We start from the raw sequence: 22,564 nt of genomic DNA on the forward strand, positions 1-22,564 counted from the left end.
TCTAAGGAGCCTTGGTGAATTCCTGCAGTGCACCTTGTAGATGGTACACACTGCTGCTACTGTGCATAGATGGTGGGGGGAGTGAATGTTTGTGAATATGGTGCCATCCAGTGGGCTGCTTTGTCCTGGATGTTGCCAAGTTTCTTGGGCATTGTGGGAACTGCACACATCCTGCTGGACTCCTTAGCACTTGCCTCTCTTGTAGATCAAAAACCTGTCTAAGTCAGCCTTGAATATATTTAATGACCCAGCTTCCACTGCTGTTTGGGGAAGACAGTTCCAAAGATTGATGACTCTCTGAGGGAAGAAATTCCTCCCCATCTCTGTCTCAATTGAGAGACCTCTTATTCTGAATCTGTGCCCCTTATTCCACGACGAGTTGGAACATCCTCTCAACATCTATCCTGTAAAGCCCCCTCAGAATCTTATGTTTCAATATGATCACCTCTCATTCTTTGAAACGTCAATGAGTATAGGCACAACCTTTCCTCATAAGACAACATTTTCATCCTGCGTAGTGAACCTTCTCTGAACTGCCTCCAATGCAAGTATGCCCTTTCTTAAGTATGGAGATCAAAACTGCACACAATACTCTAGGTTTGCTCTCATCAATGCCTTGTACAGTTGTAGCAAGACTTCCATACTTTTATACCCCATCCCTCTTTTAATGCAGCTGGTAAAATGCAGTATAGAACAAAATGAAGATATATAGTGGGATTCCACAGGGAAAGGTGTTAGGGCAAAAGTGGGTGCCACAAATGCCATTAAAGTGGAAATCGCACACTCGGTGAAAAGTAGAAATGTAAAGGAAATCTGCATAGAGGAGGCTAATTGTGATGTTGGCCCACTGAAAGCAGACACTGGCCTTACCATAATTGATAATAAAACAGTGGCTTCAGTTATGTGGGTTGGAGAATCTGGGGTTGTTCTCCTGGGAGAAGAGGAGGTTGAGAGATTTGATAGAGGTGTTCAAAATCATGGGTCCCTGGAATAGAGAGAGAAACAATTCCCATTGTTAGAAAGGCAAAAACCAGAGGACAAGGATACGCATATAGGAAATAGGAGCCCTTCGAACCATTCAATAACACCATTGCTGATCTGATTGAAACCTCAGCTTCATACTCCTGGCTACCCCCTTTCACCCACTTGCTTATCAAGAATCTGTCTACCTCTGCCTTAAAGATATTCACGGACTCTGCCTCAACCACCTTTTGAGAAAGAGAATTCCAAAGTCTCACAACCCTCTGAGAAAAAAAATCTTCCTAATCTCTGTCTTAAATGGGTGACCCCTTATTTTTAAACAGTGACCTTTAGTTCCAGATTCTCCCATAAGAGGAAACATCCTTTCCACATCCACCTGTTAAGTCCCCTCAGGATCTTACATATTTCATCAAGTCACCTCTTACTCTTATAAACTCCAGCCTAGCCTGTCCACCTTCTCCTCATAAGACAACCTGTCCATCCCAGGTATTAGTCTAGTAAACCTTCTCTGAACTGCTTCTAATGCATTTACATCTTTCCTTAAATAAGGAGACCAATACTGTACACAGTATTCTAGGTGTAATTTCACTAATGCCTGTGTATAATGGAAGCATAATCTCCCAACTCTTCTATTCAATTCCCCTTGCAATAAACAATAACATTCTATTCTAATTACTGCATACGAATCTTTAGCAATTCATGCGTTATGGCATGCAAGTCCATCTACATCTCAGATCTCTGCAATTTCTCACCATATAGATAATATGCTTCTATTTTATTTGTCCTGTCAAAATGGACAACTTCACATTTTCCCACATTGTACTCCGCTTTCCAGATCTTTTCCCACTCACCTAACCTATCTATATCCTCTTGTGGCCTCCCTTGTGCTGTAGCCTCCCTTCTGTCCTCTTCGCGACTTACTTTCCTGCCTACCTTTGTGTCATCAGCAAATTTAGCAACCATCCCATCGGCTCCTTCATCCTAACCATTTATATAAATTGTAAAGAGTTGAGGGCCCAGCACTGATCCCTGTAGCACACCACTCATTACATACTGCCAAACAGAAAATGAGCCATTTATGTTTACTCTCTGTTTCCTGTTAGCTAGCCAATCTTCCATCCATGCCAATATATTAATCCCTACATTAGGAGCTTTTATTTTCCACAATAACCTTTGATGAGACATCTTATCAAATACCTTCTGAAAATCTATATACAGTATATCCACCCCTTCATCCTTAGCACCTGTTACTTCTTCAAAGAACTCCAGGATTCCAGTGATTTCAAGTGATTGGCAAAATGACAAAAGTCAACAAAAGAAAAAGATTTTAAAAAAACAAGTGATTAGGATCTGGAATGCACTGCCTGAGGGTGTGGTGGAGACAGATTCAATCATGAAATTTGATAAGCACAAAAAGGGAAAACATTTGCCGGAATACATGAATTGGGACAGGGATTGGGACTAGCTGACTTGCTCTTGCAGATTGATTGCACAGGTTCAATGGGCCAAATGTCCTCCCTCTGTGCTGTAATCAGTCTATGCTTCTTTGTAAGGCTATCGAGGGACTTGTTTCAAAGGCAGGTGAATGAAGGTGATGTGCTGATCAGCCATAATGTAACTGAACGGTGGAGCAGGCTCAAAGGACTGAATGACCCACTCCTGTTCCTATGTTGCTGTTGCTAGAGGTTCAGTTTAATATGAAGGTTTTCAACTGCAGAAAATAATACAAACAAAAGAACATACGAGGTAGGAACAGGACCAGGCCACTCGGCCCCTCGAGTCTGCTCCGCCATTCAGTAAGATCATGGCTGATCTGATTGTAAACTCAGCCCCACATTCCTGCCTACCCTCGATAACCTTTCACCGCCTTGTTAATCAAGAATCTATCTTGCTCTGCTTTAAAGATATTCAAAGACTCTGCCTCAGCCGCCTTTTAAGGAAGAAAATTTCAAAGACTCAGCCCTCTGAGAGAAAAAGAACCCTCTCTGTTTTAAATGGGCGACCCCTTATTTATTAAACAGTGACCCCTAGTTCTAGATTCTCCCACAAGAGGTAACATCCTCTCTACATCCACTCTTGTCAAGGCCCATGAGGGTATTTTATGTTTCAATCAAGTCACCTCTTATTCTTCTAAGCTCCAGCAGATACAATCCTAGCCTGTTCAGCCTTTCCTCAAAAGACAACCCATCCATTCCAGGTATTAGTCTAGTAAACCTTCTCTGAACAGTTTCTAACGCTTCTTTCCTTAAATAAGGAGACTAATACTGTACACAGAACTCCAGATGTGGTCTCACCAATGCCCTGCATAAGGGAAGCATAACCTCCCGAATCTGGTATTCAATTTCCTTTGTAATAAACAATAACATTCTATTAGCTTTGCTAATTACTTGCTGTACCTGCTTAGTAACCATTTGCGATTCATGCACTAGGAAATAGTAAAAACAGCAACTTGAATTCAACTTGCACCTTCAACATAGGAAGGAGAGTCAGAAATATAATAGTGAGAACTTAAGGAATAACGCAACAAGCTGTACTTCAGCTACATGGAAACATAGTGACGTTAAGAAAATTGACTCTCTTCAAGGGAGTCACCATTCAGTTAGTAACATTTTATTCCCTTTCCTGGGAAAAGCCATTAGGAATTTGCAGTCCTGCAACTGAATTCAATAAGAAATCTTTAAATTTACGTCATCAAGCAAAGTAATTTTTTTAGTGAAGTGAATTGGAAACAACTTTTGAAAATTCCTCACAAGCTCCTGTGTCGGGTGCAGCAGGAACATTGGAACCAATAGGAACAAAGTAACATAAAACTAAATACTCGGAGCTCAGAGAAGCTGCAGTCTGTATGTGGGTGTGAAGGAACCTGTTTGGGTGACTTTTACTGACCAGTAGCTGCAGGAGACCTGAAGGTGGGGTCATTTTCAATAAAGTGTGTACAAACGTTTCACTTGTTTCGTTTGGCAACCCTGATCATGAAATAAGGTAAGACAGTATTAAACTAATAGAGATTGCTTAGGAGAAATGCAAGAAAAGTGGAAATCATGTAGACTGAGAAAGTTGTGAAAATAGCAAAGAAGTAATAACAGCTATAAAAATGAATTGCAAAAGCACTTGTAAGGCTAACAGTTTTAAGTTGTGCTAAATGTATTCAGTGGAGAAGTATAGTTGAGTGTGATATCTGCTAAGTAAAGACAGAGCTAGTTCTGTACTCGAGAGTAGGAAAATGACAGAGTTTGTAAATGAGCAGTGTTACAGCAGAAGAAGTAAAATACCAGAGGAGTTGGGGGAAACTAAAATCAAATTGAGCAGCAACATATTCAAAGAATCAGTCCTGTGAAAATGGAAGATGTGTGTGCTTGGAAACGCTAAATGTGGAATTTACTCTGTAGTGCTGATACTCAGTTGTATGTTCGCTAAATTTTTGACCATGAAACCACTTGTACATGCTGGAGATTTGCAGAGAGCGCTGCAATTGAGAAAATCAAGGATAGAGGAAGCAGACTTGGTAAGGTTGTATGAAGCCCTGAAAGAGAGAACAGTAGGGAGACTGCATGCAATTCTGACCCCAACACCAAATCTACACATATCAATGTTGCAAGACGTGGAGAGAGCATCAACGAGACTGATTCCCGCTAGAGAAACTTTGATTAAGGCCGGCTGCGAAAATGGGATTAGGTTTCGAGTAGGATAGTGTCCGGTCGTCAGGGTACTCGGGGGATAGGTTTTGATAAAGAGGGAATTCGAGTGAGAGGCTTCAAAGAGACTGGTAGGGTACTAGAGGGATGGGTTTTAATGGAGTTAAGATATTTGAAGACTGGGTTTTGTTGCGAGGTTATGGTACTGGGAGGATAGATTTTAATAGAGTTAGGGTACTAAAGTACCCTTTTGTTGGCTTAGGGATTACTGTACGAGAGGGATGGTTTTGAAAGTGTTACTGTTCCAGAGAGATGGGGCTTTGGTGAGAAGGTGAGTGTACTGAAATGATAGGTTTCAATGTGAGAGTTAGGGTACAAGAAAGATAGGTTTTGATGAAAGCTTTAGGTACAAGAGGGATGGGACTTGATGCAAGCTTAGTTATTCGATGGATGGCATTTGCTGAGGTGTTGGAGTTTTAAATGCATGGGCTCTGAGAGAGAAATAGAGTACTGGAGGGGTCGGCTTTAATACAGAATTAGAGTGGAGGAGTATGGGCTTGATGAAAGGGGTTATGATAATGAAGAAAAAAAGCTGAATTACACCCAGAAACATTGGGCGTTAATAAAAAGACCTAAGTTTATAACAATACACACAAGTCACTGGCTGGAATGCTGCAGGATAACTCCCTAAGAGGTAATAGAACCCCACCCTGTAGCCAGACAAGGATTGCCAGACAAGGTACTTCTAAAGACATCCAGAAACTAATTGCTCCCACCGGTTGAGACAATGGGGCATAATGGGAAATGAGCATTATCTCATCAAGAAATCCTGTGAGCAATGCCCAGACAGATTTGTGAATTTACTTTCCACTTGAAACATACAAAGGAGGGGGTTAAAAGTGAGCTGAAAAGCTGCCCCCATGTCTGTCTGTTGGTGGGTGCTCTGAGAGAACAAGTGCAGGAAGTTTGACTCAGGTGCAACAGTCACACACAGCACCCCTGCAAGTTGCCATTTTTGCAGATATCCTGATTTCTATCTCAAGTCAAAACTACTGGAGCCTCCAAACCGACTGTTCATCTCCTGCAGTCAACTCTACTGGAACTTCGAAATCAACTATTTATCTACCGGAGTCAACTTTACAAGAACCTCAAAACAGACTATTGGTCTATTGAAGTCAAGATGACTGGAATCTCGAATCGCAACGGCCACACCACTCAACCACCTACCCCCACGAGTCAAAGTCTGTTCCGTATACCTTGTTTTATGTACATATATATTCATTTACTTCAAGCTAAATTCTTGCTTTTAACCTGTGTGACTGTATATGCTTGTGTTTTATCCTTTCTTGCCTTTAGTAGTGAATAAACTCACTCCTAACTTTAACTCAAGTAATTCTGATCAAATTGGTTCCTTCAAAACTGGAATGATTGAGTCTGGGGAAAAGGTATCCATGAAAGGGATCCTTTTTAGATTTAATTTTGTTGTGACCAACAGAGTGGGGGGCGGGGGGGGGGGGGGTGAATTCAGACAGGGAGCCAGTTAATCCCCCCTCATCTGGGGGGGTGTCCCAGTCAGATGGTGACAAATTGAGGGGGTCTCACCTGGGTCAACAGCTTTGGGGAACCTGGAGCTGGGTCGTAACAAATTGGAGAACTCTTCCAGGATTTGAACAAATTAGGGGCTTGGAGTCTGGAATATTTTTTCCCATAGTTGACACAAATGAATTAAAGTAGGGAAAGTAAATTATCCTTTTGAAATCAATTTTTTAGAAACTGACTTACTTGAGTCTGTGCTGCTGAAGTGTTAAAATATCCACTTTCAATGCCAGTACCTTTCCGGCAGAGCCAGAAACAGTTACTTTTAAGGTTCTATAAGTTCTTTCCCTCGAAGAGTTAAAAGAGTCAGCGAGATGTTTAGGACTAGAATTTTGGCTGGAAACCGGAAAGCCTGAAATTGTAAAAAGGGCGGCCAATGGTCTAGAGGTGGAAAGTGAGGACGGTGACATGGATAGCATAGCAGGAGAGAGATTCAGATTGGAGAAGTGGAAATTAGAATTTCAGGAGAGAGGAAAGGGAATTTCAGGAAAGGGCACGAAGGGAAGAGTGAGAAATTCAGGAGAGAGAAAGGGGAAGGGAGTTGTAACTAAAACAGCCTGAACTGAGGAGCAGGCATCCTGCTGGGTCCCTTAAAGACACCACTAGCTCAGACTTAAGGATTGAGGCAACCCGGTTTGCTCATCTAATCCCTAGGTTTGATGAAGCAGAGGTGGAAGCCTTCTTTATAGCCCAGCAGTTAAAGTGACCAGTCCAACAGTCGTCCTGATTACTGCAGAGTGAGCTTTCAGGAAAGGCCCACGAGGTTTACTCCCTCCTGCTTGAGGAAAGTGGCACTGACTATGAGGCAGTGAAATGGCTAAATTAAGTGCGTACCAGTTAGTGCGGAGACACGCCGTCAGAGATTCCGTACCCTCAGGAAACGGCCTGACCAGACGTACTTGGAATTTGAAAGGTTTAAGCAACTTGCTTTTGACCAGTGGGTGTGGGCACTTAAAACTGAAACCACTACCCCTTTGCAATAGAGGAGTGGGGTGGTGGTGGTCACAGGGCCAGACAGGCAGCCACACTGGCCGACAATTATGAGTTGATCCACAAACCCTTGTTCCAGAAGAGACCCTCCCCTAGTCACCCCCAACCAACTGGGAAGGACAGAGGTGGGGGGGTGGCGGAGAGCAATAGGAAACTGAGCACCCATGGGAGAGAGGGAAATTCTGGGCTCCCTCCTCAGGACAGAGAGTGTGGTGCTGAAATGAAAAATGAAATCAAGAAGCCTTTGTTTTAACTGCCGGAAGGTAGGGCACGTCCAGGCCAACTGCTGGAGGCAATGGGGAAAACCAATGGGATTTATCGGGGCACAAACACCCTATGCAGAGAATGGGAGTCAGTCAGACAGCATGGCAGACTAGGTATGGCTGTGACTGTGGCTGCACATCCCTGTGGGGGCACTCCTGAGAGTGCGGATAAGGTTAAACAAATCCCTGAGTGTTACTGGGATTTTGTATCCGAAGGCAGGGTGGCCACATTTCCCCAGGGTGAGGGAGGTAAGCCTGAGGGATCCAGGGGCCAGCCAGACTCTACTGCTGGGAAAAGGCATGACCTTCCCACCAGAGAGTGCCGTAAGTGCCAAGGTGCTGGTAAAGGAGGGTACATGCCCATTCCGCTATACAGGGTGCATATGGAGTGCAGCCTTGTATCGGGGCCAGTGACCATGGGAGTCATCCCCATTTTGCCTGTGGACGGGGTCAACCTGCTCCTCGGCAATGACCTGGCAGGGTCAAAGGTAACAGCATCCCCAGTGGTCTCAGGGAAGCCCACTGAGGTCAAGGAGACCAAACAGCTGCAGGAGAAAGTGCTGGGCTTTTTCCCTGACTGTGTGGTAACCCAGTCTATGGCATGACAAGTTGCAACAGACGAAGCTGAAGTGGCATCACAGACAGAAGACCCTCCAGTTTGCTTACCTAAAACCTTTTTTGGGAGCCGAGAAGATCTTAAGGAGGTGATGAATAAATCTCCCTCGGTAGTGACCCAGCAATCTGCCCCACAGTTAAAAACGTTAGCTCAGATTGCTCACAATGGAGCCGAGGCCTTTTCTGGCTATTGTCTTTCTTCTGTTCCATTATGACCAGATAATGATTCTGAGGGTGACTTTCTCAAACTCTGCTGGTGTAACTGGCAGAAATCTCATTTAAACTAATGAAATTGAAGTTCCCACTGAAGTTATACCTGTGAAGCAAGAGAGGATGGTGTGTGAAATGGATTCATTAAATTTCAAGTTCCTTTCCAAATCACTCAGCACCCTGACTTGGAAATATATCACTGTTTTACATTGTTGCTGGGTTAAACTCCTAGAATTCCCTCCCTGACAGCACTGTGGGGGTACCTAAGACCACACAGACCGCAGTGGTTCAAGAAGGCAGCTCATCATCACCTTCTGAAGGCAGTCAGGGAATGCAGTAAATGCAGCTCTACCAATAACCACATCCATAAAGCAATAGAAAAAAATGCTTAAATAAAAACAAAAAAACTGCAGATGCTGGAAATCCAAAACAAAAACAGAATTACCTGGAAAAACTCAGCAGGTCTGGCAGCATCGGCGGAGAAGAAAAGAGTTGACGTTTCGAGTCCTCATGACCCTTCGACAGAACTTAGTTCTGTCGAAGGGTCATGAGGACTCGAAACATCAACTCTTTTCTTCTCCGCCGATGCTGCCAGACCTGCTGAGTTTTTCCAGGTAATTCTGATTTTGTTTTAGAAAAAAATGTTTGTTCTCTGACCCATTGAACAGGCTAACAAACGGCCGATAGTAATTTAAAATTTTTTTTAAATGCAGAGATAAATCATCAATAACACAGGGAACAGGCTGAAAAACTATTGCAATTAAATAATCAACCAGTTTGGATAAAGAGAATAATAACCAGCAAGATTTGGCCATTAAACACCCAGCCCTGGGGAGCTCTAAAGGAGTCTCAAAATGAACTCTGTTTGCAAACACCCTAAGAATCTGAGTGTGAACTGCCTGAGGATTTAAAACCAGGATTCCAGAGCGTTAAATTTAGGTAATCCTCAGCTGCTCCTCTTGCTACTGGTTTCTGAAAGAGTTAAAGCTAGCAGGATTAACCCTCTTTGCAAGCTCAGTGGGTTTTATGGGGACAGTTTGCAGGATTCACCTCATGTGCGCAAAGGCTGACATCACTGTCCTTTCGAAGACATTTCCAATTTATTCCCATTTTAGTGTCAAGGGGTCTCAATGCCAGCAGTCACAGTGTCCATGACTAAACGCAGAGTGTAACATGACCTCCTGCATCACCGTGTGAGAAATATGTACATATATTATTTCTTGTTTCTTGTATTGTTAAATACATTAACTTACAATAGGGTGGGTGTGATGTTTTGTCACATTTCATAGGCTGAAATAATCTGTATGGAGACAAAAGATAACCTCAATAATTATTAACTGAAAGAGTTTTCTGCTCGCTATCCTCACTACACTACTGGGTATGTATCAAGACATCAAGATCAGTGAACATACTCAGAATTCTGACTCACCAGGGAGCGCCTATCATACCGAATTCTCATATTGTGAAATTAGCTGCAATGTTCCCAACATTTCCAATAGTAACTGTAGACTCCAATTGGTTGTAAATCACTTTGAGGCTGTGAAATTGTTCTATAAATACAAACCTTTCTTTCTTTCTTTCTTTCTCAAAAAATCTAATGGATAGAAAGGTTTGAAAAACATAACATAACATAACCCTACACATAACATAACCCTGTTCTCCTTACATTGAACAAAATCCAGAGACTGAGGGAGTTATTTTGGTGAAAGAGTGCAAACAGAAAATAAATACCTGTACTAAAAAGGCATACCTGCTTGTAAGTCCAGTTTTACCAAAGTCATTTCTCATGGTTATGAACTGAATTTGCCTGGAATGCTGAAATCCAACATACCTGCAAGGCTGGTATGCAAGTACTGAACAGATGTTGTTTTTATGGAGTGGTGACCTTGGGCTCCAGGCCCTCTGAAGGAGGTATGGAATGGCAGGTTTCAGGAGGGCACAGGGAATGAGTGAAAGAGCGTGCAGATTTTTAGATGTAAAACTGTAGGTCCTGAGGGAGGGAGTCCAGGGGAGGAGGGATGTCTTGAACTCTCAGAGAGGAAGGAGTCCACTTGGTCCTCCTGACCTTCACCCTCCTCCTTCCTCTCATCCTCCTTCTCCTCTTCCTCCTTCTGCTCTTGAGGCTCCTGAGCATGGGCTTTTAGCAACCTTTCTGGTGGTAACAGCTTGTCTCTCATGACTGCCAAGTTGTGCAGCCTGCAGCAAGTCAGCACAAATCTGGAATGCTCATCACTCTCCTCTCCTTCTCTCCTCCAGCAGCTGCTTTGCCTGGCCTCATTTTCTCCTCTCATTCATCCTGGAGATGAAGAGAAACCCCTAGCAAGAAGCCCATGAACAAACACCGCCCCCACCCACCAATTCCCTGCTGAACTCAGCTGAGAACGTCTCCAGGTTTGTGGTGATTTGCTGCATGCTCCACAATCTGGTGATCTTAAGAGAACAGACATTACCACCAGTAATGAAAGGGTTACACACACGGGCCAGGAGGAGGAAAAGGAGGAGGAAGAGGTGAGGGATTAGGGTGAGTGCCTGAAGCTTCCAGGCAGAGGGTCTAGACCTGGGAGGGACACTGACCATTCTCTAATTGAAGAGCATTTAATGGGATGTCCTCGACCCATCAGACTCTGGAGCTTGATTGCCATCTTCAAGGACTGGGGATCCATCAGGAAGTCCATCACCTGCACTCAGCCCTTTCAACTCCTTCCCCAGTTAGAAACCATAAAAAAGATCATCAATTTCACGACAACCCAATTATCATCATGACTCTTTATCTGCAGCACAAACAGTGGAAACATCACTCAATCAACAAATATTAAACTATTCACCCTGGTTCTTATCCTTACTGCTTATGCTATAAGTGCTGTTGTTGACTCATACGAACATGCAAAATAAGAGCAGAAGTAGGCCATTCAGCTCCTTGAGGTTGCTCCGCCATTCCATAAGATCACGGCTAATCTGTTTGTGTTTTGAATTCCAAATTCCCATCTACCTCTGATAACCTTTGATTCCCTTCCCTAACAAGAACCTATCCATCCACCTCTGCCTTAAAAATATTCATTGACCCCCACCTCCACTGCCTTCTGAGGCAGAGTTCCAAAGTTGCACAACCCTCTGAGAGAAAAAAATTCTCCTCATCTCTGAACTAAAAGGGTGACCCTTAACTTTAAAACAGTGCCTCCTACTTCTGGACTCACCCACAAGAGGAAACATCCTTTCCACGTCCACCTTGTCAAGACTGTTCAGGATCTTATACTTTTTAATTGAATCACCCCTCACTCTTCTGAACTCCAGTGGAAACAAGCCCAGGCTGTTCAGCCTTTCTTCATTCCAGGTGTCAATCTAGTAAGCCTCCACCGAACCGCCTCCAATGCATTTACATTCTTCCTTAAATAAGGAGACGAAAACTGCACACAGTATTTGAGATGTGGTCTCACAAATGCCCTGTATAACTGAAGCATAATATCCTTACTTTTATGTTCAATTCTTCTCATAATAAAGGATAACATTGCATTAGCCTTCTTAATTACTTTCTGTACCTGCATACTAACTTTTTGTGACTCATGCACTAGAACACCTGGATCCCTCTGCACCTCAGAGTTCTGCAGCCGTTGTCCATTTAAGTAATACTCAGCTTTTTATACTTTCTGTCAAAGTGAACAACTTCACATCTTCCTGCATTAGACTCCATCTGTCAGATTATTACCCACTCACTCGATGTACTTATATCTGTCTGCAACCTCCTTATGTCCTCTTCACAACACACTTTCTTTGTGTTGTCTGCAAATTTAGTTACCATGCCTCAGCTCCCCTCATCCAAACCATTGATATAAATTGTAAAAAGTTAAGGCCCCAGCACAAATCCCTGTGGGACTCCACTTGTCACATCCTGCCATCCTACCAGTTAGAAAAAGACCCATTTATGCATATTCTCTGTTTTCTGCCAACCAGTTAATCTTCTATCCATGCTGATATTTTACCTCCTACATTATGTGCTTTTATTTCCCACGATAACTTTTGATGTGGCACCTTATCAAGGCCTTCTGGAAATTCAACTACAGTACACCTACAGGCTCCCCATTATCCACAGCACGTTACTTCTTCAAAGAACTCCAAAAAGTTGGTTAAACATGATTTCCCTTTTACAAAACTTTTCCCGATTATCTTGAGTTTTTCTAAGTGCCCAGCTATAATCTCCTTAATGATTGATTCTAACACCTTCCCCACGACAGACGCCAAGCTAACTGGCCTATGGTTTCCTGTTTTCTGCTTCCCTTCCCTCTTGAATAGAGGGGATATATTTTCTACTTTTCAGCCTGATGGAACCTTTCCAGAATCCAGCAAATTTTGAAAATTTAACATCAACGCATCTACTACCTCATTGGCCACCTCTTTTAAGACCCTAGGATGAAGTCCATCAGGACCCAGAGCTTTGTCAGCCTGCAGCTCCATCAGTTTGTTTCGTACCATTTCCCTAGTGATTGTAATTTCACCAAGTTCCTCTCTCCCTTCCACTTCCTGATTTATAGCTATTCCTGGAATGCTTTTTTTTTAATCCTCTATAGTGAAGACAGAAGCAAAATATTTGTTCATTTCATCAGCAATTTCCTTATTATCTACCATTAACTCCCCACTGTTACTCTCTAGAGGATCAACACTCACTTTACTTACTCTTGCCACATGTTTTTGCATTTCTAGCTATCTTCCTCTCATTCTCTAATTTCTTTCTCCTGATTAACCTTTACCTTTTAGTCATTCTCTGTTGCTCTTTATATTCTGACCAATCATCTGACCTGCCACCTATCTTTGCACAGTTATATGCTTTTTCCTTAAGTTTGATGCTTTCCTTAACTTCTTTTGTTAACCAATGATGGTGGGTTCTCTCCTTTTCTCCTTATAGTAGGAATATATTTATTCTGAGTATTTTCAAGTACCTCCTTAAATGTCTGCCACTGCTTCTCTGTTGATCTATCCTTCAGATTCATCTGTCCACATATAATTTAGAGGCAAGCGTCGATGAAGTATCTTCACAGTGGAACGGGTTGGACAGCAAACACACAGGGTGGAAAGGATACCGCAGGTGTCACTTCTCTTGTGGGCAGTTTTACATACTAGTTCTGCATAAGAGAAATTAGATTAGGGCCATGCAGGACCAGTGTGGTAGCTGTACTGGAACAGCTTGCTTAGGGTCACAGCTAGTCCTGGAGCACAAATCTTCAGTTGTACAGCCAGGATGTTGTTAGGGCCATAGCTTTTTTCTGTATCCATTGCCTTCAGCCATTTCTTGATGCCACATAAAGTGAATGACTGGCATCTTTGTGTCTATATGATGCCTCACACGGCTGAAGAGTTTTGAGATGTATTTGAGGTAGTGCCCATCAAGGATGCAACAAACGGGGTGCAGATAATTAGATCATGAATGCAGTGTATTGAGGTTGTGATATTGGTGGCCATGCAGTTATTAAGCAGTGTGTTTGTGAGATGAGATCTCATTTTGACTACTCATGTCAAGTCATTACAATTCTTACAGTACTGGAGCCATATCTTAGAGGACAGTGCTCATGGCTGTGAATTCTGGGTGATCTCCTCCTACATCCACGGCATTATTTGCCTCTGTGGCCTCCTTCCACAATTCACATAAAGGACATCACTCCTTCTCTTTGTCCTGTTCATAGACCCTCCAGTGTCGCATCCCCCCTCTAGCTTCCTGACCATCCTTCCCTGTTTACTTCTATCACAACCTGCACACTCCACATCTGCAGAGGAAGTGGTTATATGGAACCCATATATACAACTCCAGGAAAATTGCTTATCAGCACTTGAGTGCTAACCATGCAGTTGTTGGTTTCAGTGGAGGCTGCTTTAATCATGATAGCCAGAAAATGCATGCTAAAACCATACTTTCAAACAGGCATTTTTTTATGAGCACAGGATCCTTTTGGCACTTATTTGCACCCTTTGGTTAAAATAACCCCTTACTGTGTTTAGATGAAGTCACCAGATAAGTTCTTATATAAGTGATGGTAGGGTGTTGGTGGATTCTTGGCAGTGTCTCAGGAAGTCTCCAGACCTGTCTTCAAACCTCCAGCAGCAAGTGAACAGTCTTCCTCTTCTAATAGGCAGTCCATCAGGATTGACTTGCTGCCAGTTCGATAGGTCTGAAACTGATAAGTGGAAGATGCCTGTGTGTGATTTTTGTTAACATGGGGTGGCTGTTGCATGTCGACTACCACCTGATCTCAACAGAACGGGACTTGGCCCAATGGCCAGGGGGTTCCAAGATGACTGGAGGCCAGGCTTTGCTGCGAAACATTAGCATGGCCTGTGCACCATCATATGCAGGTGGGTATACCCCGGTGCACAGAGAACCTATTCAACACAAGTGCACACCACGTCACACTCTGCATCACGTTTGCAGACTCCGGTTACTGGATTTCAGTTGCCAACTGTCGCTGCTACTTGGTCCACAATCTACCTTCACTGCTCTGTCAGCTGAAACTGAAAAACCAGTGGAACTGGTAACCAGGTATAGGCTCAGCAGGAGATTGAAGACTCTCATCACAGCACAGGCTGGGGAAGGGCGGTCTGATCAGTGAAGCGAACAGTAAATATTGATATAAGGTTAGAATTCTTAGCAACAGCGTGTTTACTCCAGTCGGCTGGGTATAATGAACTGATAGCCACCATAATGCCGTGCAGATCTTCAATGAGCGCTAACAGGAACTTAAGTGGCAACCAAGCGCTTAAAGAACCTCCAAGTGGCTGCTCCTATTCCAACCTCCAGCATTTTTACCCTAACTGTGGGCAAAATCAATGTTTCAGCTTAGGACACCTCAGAGACTCCTTCATGATTAAGTATTCAGAGAAAATTGCCCCATGATTGTTTGTTTTAATGATTTGTTTTAATCATTTTATAAGCTCATAGCTCATTTGGAATATCTACCTTTCAAGATATTTCAGTTCAAACAGTACTGCTCAAAATTCAATAATATTTTCTGGGTGTTACATGGAGGACTTGCCCTGGGTCCACGTTCCACCCAGGTTGTCAATTCAGTGTTATTTCCTTTATTTATCTCAGGATGTGGGCATCGCTGGCGAATCCAGCATTCATTTCTCATCCTTAATTGCCCTTGAGAGTGTGGTGATGACCCACCTTCTTGAACTGCTGCAGTCCATGTGTTATAGGAACACCCACAGTGCTGTTTGGGAGGGAGTTCCAGGATTTTGACAGTGACAGTGAATTAATGGTGATATAGTTCCAAGTCAGGAAGATGTGTAACTTAGAGGGGACCTTGGAGGTTATCATGTTACCACTTGTCTGCTGCCCTTGTCCTTCTAGATGGTAGAGGTTGTGTGTTTTGCAGGTGCTGCGAAGGAGACTTGGTGAGTTGCTGCAGTGCATCTTGTGGATGGTACACACTGCTGCCACTGTGCATCCATGGTGAAGGGAGGGCCAATCAAGAGGGCTGCTTTGTCCTGGATGGTGTCAAGCTTCTTGATGTTGCCACACTCATTCAGACAAGTGGAGAGAATTCCATCACACCTCTGACTTGTGCTCTTTAGAGGTGGACAGGCTTTGAGATTCGGGAGAACATAAAATATAGGAGCAGGAGTAGTCCATTGTCCTCGAGCATTCACTGCCATTCAGTACATTTGTAGTTGATCATTGGCCTTAATTCCACTTGCCCACCTGCTCTCCATATCTCCTGGTTCTATGAGAGACCAAAAATCTATGTATCTCAGCCTTAAATATATTCAGAAATAGAGCATTCACAACTGTCCGGGGTAGAGAATTCTAAAGATTCACAACCCTTTGATTGGAGGAATCTCTCCTTATCTCATTCCTAAACAATCGGATCCTTATCCTGACACTGTGCCTCCCCGTGTTCTAGATTACCCAGGCAGGGGAAACATCTCAGTGTCTACCCTGCCAAGCCCCTTCAATACCTTGTTTAATGAGGTTGCCTATCATTCTTCTTCTAGGTCCAATGTTCTCAGCCTCTCATCCTAGGAACCAGTCTAGTGAACTTCTAAGCACTGCCTCCAATGCAAGGATATCCTTCCTTAAAAGTTGCAGCTGTGAGGTGAGGTTGGACAGGCTGGGATTGTTCTCCTTAGAACACAGGAGGCTGAGGGGAGATTTGATTGAGATGTACAACATTGTGAGGCCGGGGCCTGGGTAGAGTGGATGGGAAGGGCTTGTTTACTTTAGCAGAGAGATCAGTGACTAGGGGGCATAGATTTAAAGTGATTGGTTGTAAGATTAGAGGGGGATGAGGAAAATGTTTTCACCCAAAGTGTTGTGGGGGGGTCTGGAACTCACTGTCTGAAAGGGTAGAAGAGGCAGAAACCCTCAACACATTTAAAAGGTTTAAGTTAGGCAGCTCAAGTGCCGTAACCTGCAGGATAATGGACCAAATGCTGGAAAAGTGGGATTAGTCTGGGTGGCTTGTTTTTTGGCCAGCACAGACACGATGGGCCAACTGGCCTCTTTCTGTGCTATAAACTTTCAATAAATCTATAAATATAGAGATCAAAACTGTGCACAGCACTTCAGATGTGGTCTCACTCAAACCCTGTATAAATGTAGCAAAACTTCTTTATTAATGTACTCCAGTCCCCTTGCAATAAAGGCCAACATGCCATTTGTCTTCCTAATCCTTGCTGTACATGCATGATAATTTGCTATGTTCCAAGTACGAGTAAACAAAAGTCCCTCTGAACTTTAAGATTTAGTTTTAAAAAAATTCTGCTCTCTATTCCTACTACCAAAGTGAAGAACTTCACACTTCCCCACATTATATTCCATCTGTCAACTTGCTTCCACTCACTTAACCTGCCTATGTTTCTTTACAATCTCTTTGTGTCCTCCTTGCACCTTACTTTCCCACCATGGTTTGTATCACCAGCAAAGTTAGATACATTACTCCCAGTCTCTGCATCTAGGTCATTAATATAGATTGCAAATAGTTGAGGACCCAGCACTGATTCTTGAGGCACTCCACTAGTCACATCCTGCCAACTTGAAAATGCCCTGTTTATCCTGAAGCTCTGCTTCCTGTTTGTTAACCAATCCTCTATCCATCGTAGTACCACCAACTCCATGATGTGAGAATTTTAATCTCTCAATTAAACTTTGTAGTACTGGAGAATTATCATATCCAATCAATCAGCCAATAAAATTAAACACTTAATCGATCAATGAGAATTCAAGTGCAACCAATATGGTGTGATGTGTGATGCAAGAATGTCCAATATGGTGTGATGTTGAGTTTTTAATGAAAGCTTAAGATGGGATATAACATCATTAGTTATAAAACAAAACATACAACAGTGAAAAGTAGCAAGTACTAGTCCAAATCTGGCAGGATGGCACAAACAGCTCTTTCCTTCTTCTTTGACTTCTCTTCTCACTGCTCAGGTCGTCATGACTACATGAATACCTCATGAGTGTTTCACTGGAGTTTTCCTTCAGAGTCTTTTCCCAGCATCCACTGAAATAAACTTTATGAAAGTCTCTTGCATTACACCCTTTTCAAGGATGGATGCCTGAATGGATTATTGACAAGACCATTTGGTGCAGTAAAGATTTTCTTTATTTCAACATACCCCATCAGGTGTTGAGCTCTTTGTCTAAATTTTGGTTTGAAAGTCCCTCCTTTGATGTCAGTTTTCCTTCCATTACTCATTGGGCATTCTGATCAGATTTAGATATTCTTACCTCATCTTCTCAGTATCACCTCTCAAGCTTTCTTTCCCAGACATGTCCTATCCTCAGTAACTGTTGTTAACATCATTAAATGCTGGACTCCTATACCTGCCTGACCCACACTCACACACCCCTGTCTCTGACCATTGACCAACTCTGAATTTCTTAACTAATGAAGTGACCACATAACTCTCCTCCTCCCTGATGACCTGCAATGTCTGCAGCTCGGACTCCAGCTCAGCAATTCAGAGCCGCATTTGTGCGGAGGTGGTGGCATGGTAGTTATGTCACTGGATTGTGAGACCTATTAACAAGCATGATCGCCATTCAATGCAGCTGTTCTTATTCCTCATCAGGGTGTTGAACCAGATCATTGTCCAGCACAGTCACATGTGGCCTGTTTTTACACATTAGTGAATACACCTTTCTAACTTCTAACAATGAGCCTTTATCTTGTGTACTGACCTTTTGTGTGGCACCTTATTGAATGCCTTTTGCAAATGCAAGTATAATACACCTGTTAGTTCCCCTTTATCTATCCTACTAGTTACATCCTAAATTTGTCAAAGAGGATTTCCTTTCCGTAAAACCATGTGGGCTTTGATCATACTATGATTTTCTAAGTGTATTTCAAGGCTCCTTAATAATGGATCCCAGCATTTCCCACCAGCTGATATCAGGCTAATTGACCCTGTTTTCTCTCTCCCTCCTTTTTTGAATAGCACTGTTACATTTACTAACTTCCAATCTGCTTGGACCATTCTAGATTCTTCAGAATTTTGGAAAATCATAACCAGTGCATCCAATATCTCTGCAGCTACCTCTTAGAACTCTTGGATGTAGGGCATCAGCCTCCTTAAGTTTTTTAATACTTTTTCTCTGCTAATATTAATTACATTAAGTTCCTCACTATTATTAGTCCCTTGGTTACCTTCTATTTCTGGTATGAAACTTGTGTCCTAAACGTCTTTACCCAAATCACTACACTGTTCTGTGGCCTCGACTTTACTCGTTATATTTCTAAATTTCCCTTCAACTGAACGCTTCCCCCACCTCTTTTAGTTCAAAGCCCTGTCCAAAAACCTAGGCCAGAATTATCCATTTGGCATGCGGGGGAGGGGCTGACATACTGGAACGTAAAATGATGTGCGATGACGTCGGGTGTGTGTCCTGACATCATCGTGCTGTCTTGCGATATTTCATTTGGCGGGCGCACGCTGGAGTTGGTTGCGCACCCACCGATAATTGATAGGTCTATTAAGGCTATTTAACAGGTAATTAACATGGATTTTACACTGCCTGTCCAACCTAACGGTTGGCGGGCAGGTGAAAAGGCCAAGCGGCCTTTACATTTTTAGGAAACCTCATCCAAGAACGGGACGAGTTTTCCTAAAGCTAAATGCCCCATCTCATGTGACACAGTCATATGTGAGGGGACATGCTTCATTAAATTTTTATTGTTTTTATTCATTTTTTTGAAAAGCGCTTCAATCTCCTTGAGGCAGCTCTGTGCCTCAGCGAGATTGAAGCGCGAGAAAGAGCTCTGGACCTGACTCTCCCTCCTCCCCCTGCCTGCACAGGTAGCGCTCCCACTTGCCTATTATACTGGACGGGCCTTAATTGGCTTAACCTGCTCCTGCCAAGCCCGCCCGACCAATGAAAAATCCTGCCCCTAGTTATACAATTTGCCAGGACACTGAGCCTAGGTCAGTTTAAGTGGAGCCAATCCCAACTAATTAGCTCCCTCTTTCCCGAGCAGTACCTCATGAATGGAACTCCCTCTTTCCACACCACTCTTTGAGCCAAACGTTTAACTCTCTAATCTGCTCCACTCTATGCAAATTAGTGGCGCAGGTAACAATCCAGAGATTATTACCTTTGAGGTCCTAGTTCATTCCTAGTTCTACCTATGTCATTGGTTCCTACATGGATCACGACAACTGAATCCTCCCCCTCCCACTTCAAGTTCTTCTCCAGCCATGAGGAGATGTCCTTAACCTTGGTATTGGGCAAGCATCACAGTCTTTGGCACTCCTGGTCATGGCTGCAGAGCACAGTATCGATTCCCCTAACTATACCGTCTTCTATCACCACAACATTCCTTTTTGTTCCCCCCACTTGAGTCACATCCTGCACAAAGGTGCCATGGTCAGTTTGTTCATCCATCCTCCATTCCTTGTTCTTATCCACACAGGCAGCAATTACCTCCTACCTGATGAGACACAAGGGCTGAGGCTCCTCTATCACTACATACTGGACCCCCCCATACTTGTCTGACTCACAGTTACTCACCCCTATCCGTGACCACTGACCAAATCTAAATTTCAAATTAACCTAAGGGGCGTGACTGCCTCCTGGAACAAAGTGTCCAGGTAACTCTCCTCTTCCCTGATGCCCTGCAATGTTTGCAGCTCAGACTCCAGTTTAACAAGGTGCAGTTCGTTGAGCTGCAGACACCTACTGGAGATATGGCTGTCTGGGACTGCAATGCACTCCTCACACTCACACATGTTGCAGAATGGCACAACACCTACCCTGTCATATCCATGTAACCATATCCATTTACTTATTACTTAACTAAATTAGTATCCAGTAATAAGCTGATATCGTTGAGCTTTGAGACAAAAGAATAACACTTACAAGCAACTGGAGACAAAACAAAAGATTAAATTAAGCGCCAAATACCCACCTCCGCACTTCCTTCCCACTCTGCACCAAATTTCCACTTGCACCAAATTCCTGACTTAGCACTTGGTTCACAAAGCATGTTGTTGTTACGACGCCTGTAGGACTGATAAGTTTTGAAAAGAGATATTTCCCAGAAAGAGATTTAAGCCAAGTTTCTGTTATAACAATGATATCATGCTGCCATGTGTCTATCTGTAAACCTTTTAGCTTTTGCTTCATCTGTCTTTATGAGTCACCGCTAATTTTCTGTTTCCCGCTCCCTGCTCTGAATTTGTCCTATTGTTATAGCACGGCTGCCCAAATCCCAGAGGGAAACTTGAAACAGCTGCCAAAATGGTTTTTGCAATTTGCAAGTTCCCCTTGGTTCATTAACATATCAAAATCACTTCTTACTGTTGGCTTTAGACTCTTGCAGTTTCTGTGGCTCTTATTCCAAATCTGAAATCAGGAAATTATGTCCCCGACTACTTGCGATGATTTTATAGTCGGGTAAATGTTTTTAAAAAAAAACAGAGAAAAGAAAACATAATTACACTTACACACAAGAAGGGCTTCACACAGTAAACATTACATTAAAACATTTCCTCAAGATTTTAACTTAACTACCCTCAGAGCCAACCACCCCCTTTTCTGTTCAGTAACTATCCTTATAGATTGCAAAATCTATAGAATTCCAATAATTTTTACCACACAATGCCTTTTTCCCTTGGGGTGTCCTCTGAGGCTGTCAGCAACTGGTTCTCCTGGCCTGGCCTTGTTCACACTGTCTTCTGGAAGTTCTAACCAGCTATCCTACTGTTTTCTGGGAGACCTGATCAGCTACCCCCCTCACATGGGCTTCAGTATTTCCTTAAATGCATTCCTTCCCTTTGATCTCGCTATTGTTTCAACCAATCTCTTCAGAAATGTTTTCTTTCTAGAATGATTAAACTTGTTTCTTTACCCTAGCTCTTAGACTTATTAAAAGACTTACAAACTTACCCTATCTTTACTTTACGCCTTTTTACAATCTGCATATATCCCCCTTTGAATTAAAACAACTTAATTCAAATCTACTCCTGTTATTGCTTTATGTAAAACTCTGACGTTCCTCTTGCTGTTTTAACATATCAAAACCACTTTTTACTGTCGGCTTTAGACTCTTGCAGTCACTCTGGCTCTTATTCCAATTTCCATATTTACCCCCACCTCCAACAGCCAGTCTTCCAGTACATAAGAAATATGATATAGTTATTAACAGAAAAAATATTGCAATTTTTTGTTTTCTTGATACTATCTGAATCTTCCCTCAGGTTCCCATCCCCCTGCCAATCTAATTTAAATCTCCCCAACAACACTAGCAAATCTTCCTGCAAGGGCATTCAGGCCAGTCCTATTTGGGTGTAGACTGTCTGACTTATACAGATTCCACCTTCCCCAGAACTGGTCCCAATGTCTCAGAAATCTGAAGCCCTCCCACCTGCACCATCTCTCCACCCATGCATTCACCTGGTGTACTCTCCTATTTCCATTGTCACTAGCATGTAGCCATGGATGTAATCCAGAGATTACTACCCTTGAGGCCCTGCCTGCTAATCTCTTTCCTAACACCCTGAACTCAGCCTGCAGGACTTCATCCCTTTTTCTACTTATATTGTTGGTACCAATGTGAACCTCTGAATGTGCACCCTCACCCTCCAGAATGCTCTGAAGTTGCTCGGTGATACCCATGACCCTTGTACCAGGAAGAGAACATGCCACCCTGGAATCATATCCGCGACTACAAAAGTGCCTGTCTGTTCCCCTACCACTATTGCTCTCTTTCCTTTTCTCCTCTGTCTCTGCAGAGCTGAGGCACCCATGGTGCTCTGGTCATGACTTTCGCTGCCCTCTCCAGAGGA

At 43.1% G+C, this 22,564-nt stretch overlaps 1 protein-coding gene across 3 annotated transcripts in view; it reads left to right on the forward strand.

The window, feature by feature from the left end:
* Positions 1-3,716: 3,716 nt before the first annotated feature.
* LOC121269718 (CMP-N-acetylneuraminate-beta-galactosamide-alpha-2,3-sialyltransferase 4-like) overlaps positions 3,717-22,564 on the forward strand; it is a 162,911-nt gene continuing 144,063 nt past the window's right edge. Inside the window, exon 1 of one of the 3 annotated variants that reach the window (XM_041174568.1) lies at positions 3,717-3,963. The gene's annotated coding sequence lies outside the window, so the exon portion shown is untranslated. The remainder of the gene's footprint in view (positions 3,964-22,564) is intronic. The other 2 variants (XM_041174567.1, XM_041174565.1) reach the window with 2 other exon arrangements.

The sequence above is a fragment of the Carcharodon carcharias genome, chromosome 25 (genome assembly GCF_017639515.1).
Source record: "Carcharodon carcharias isolate sCarCar2 chromosome 25, sCarCar2.pri, whole genome shotgun sequence".
Classification (NCBI taxonomy): domain Eukaryota; kingdom Metazoa; phylum Chordata; class Chondrichthyes; order Lamniformes; family Lamnidae; genus Carcharodon; species Carcharodon carcharias.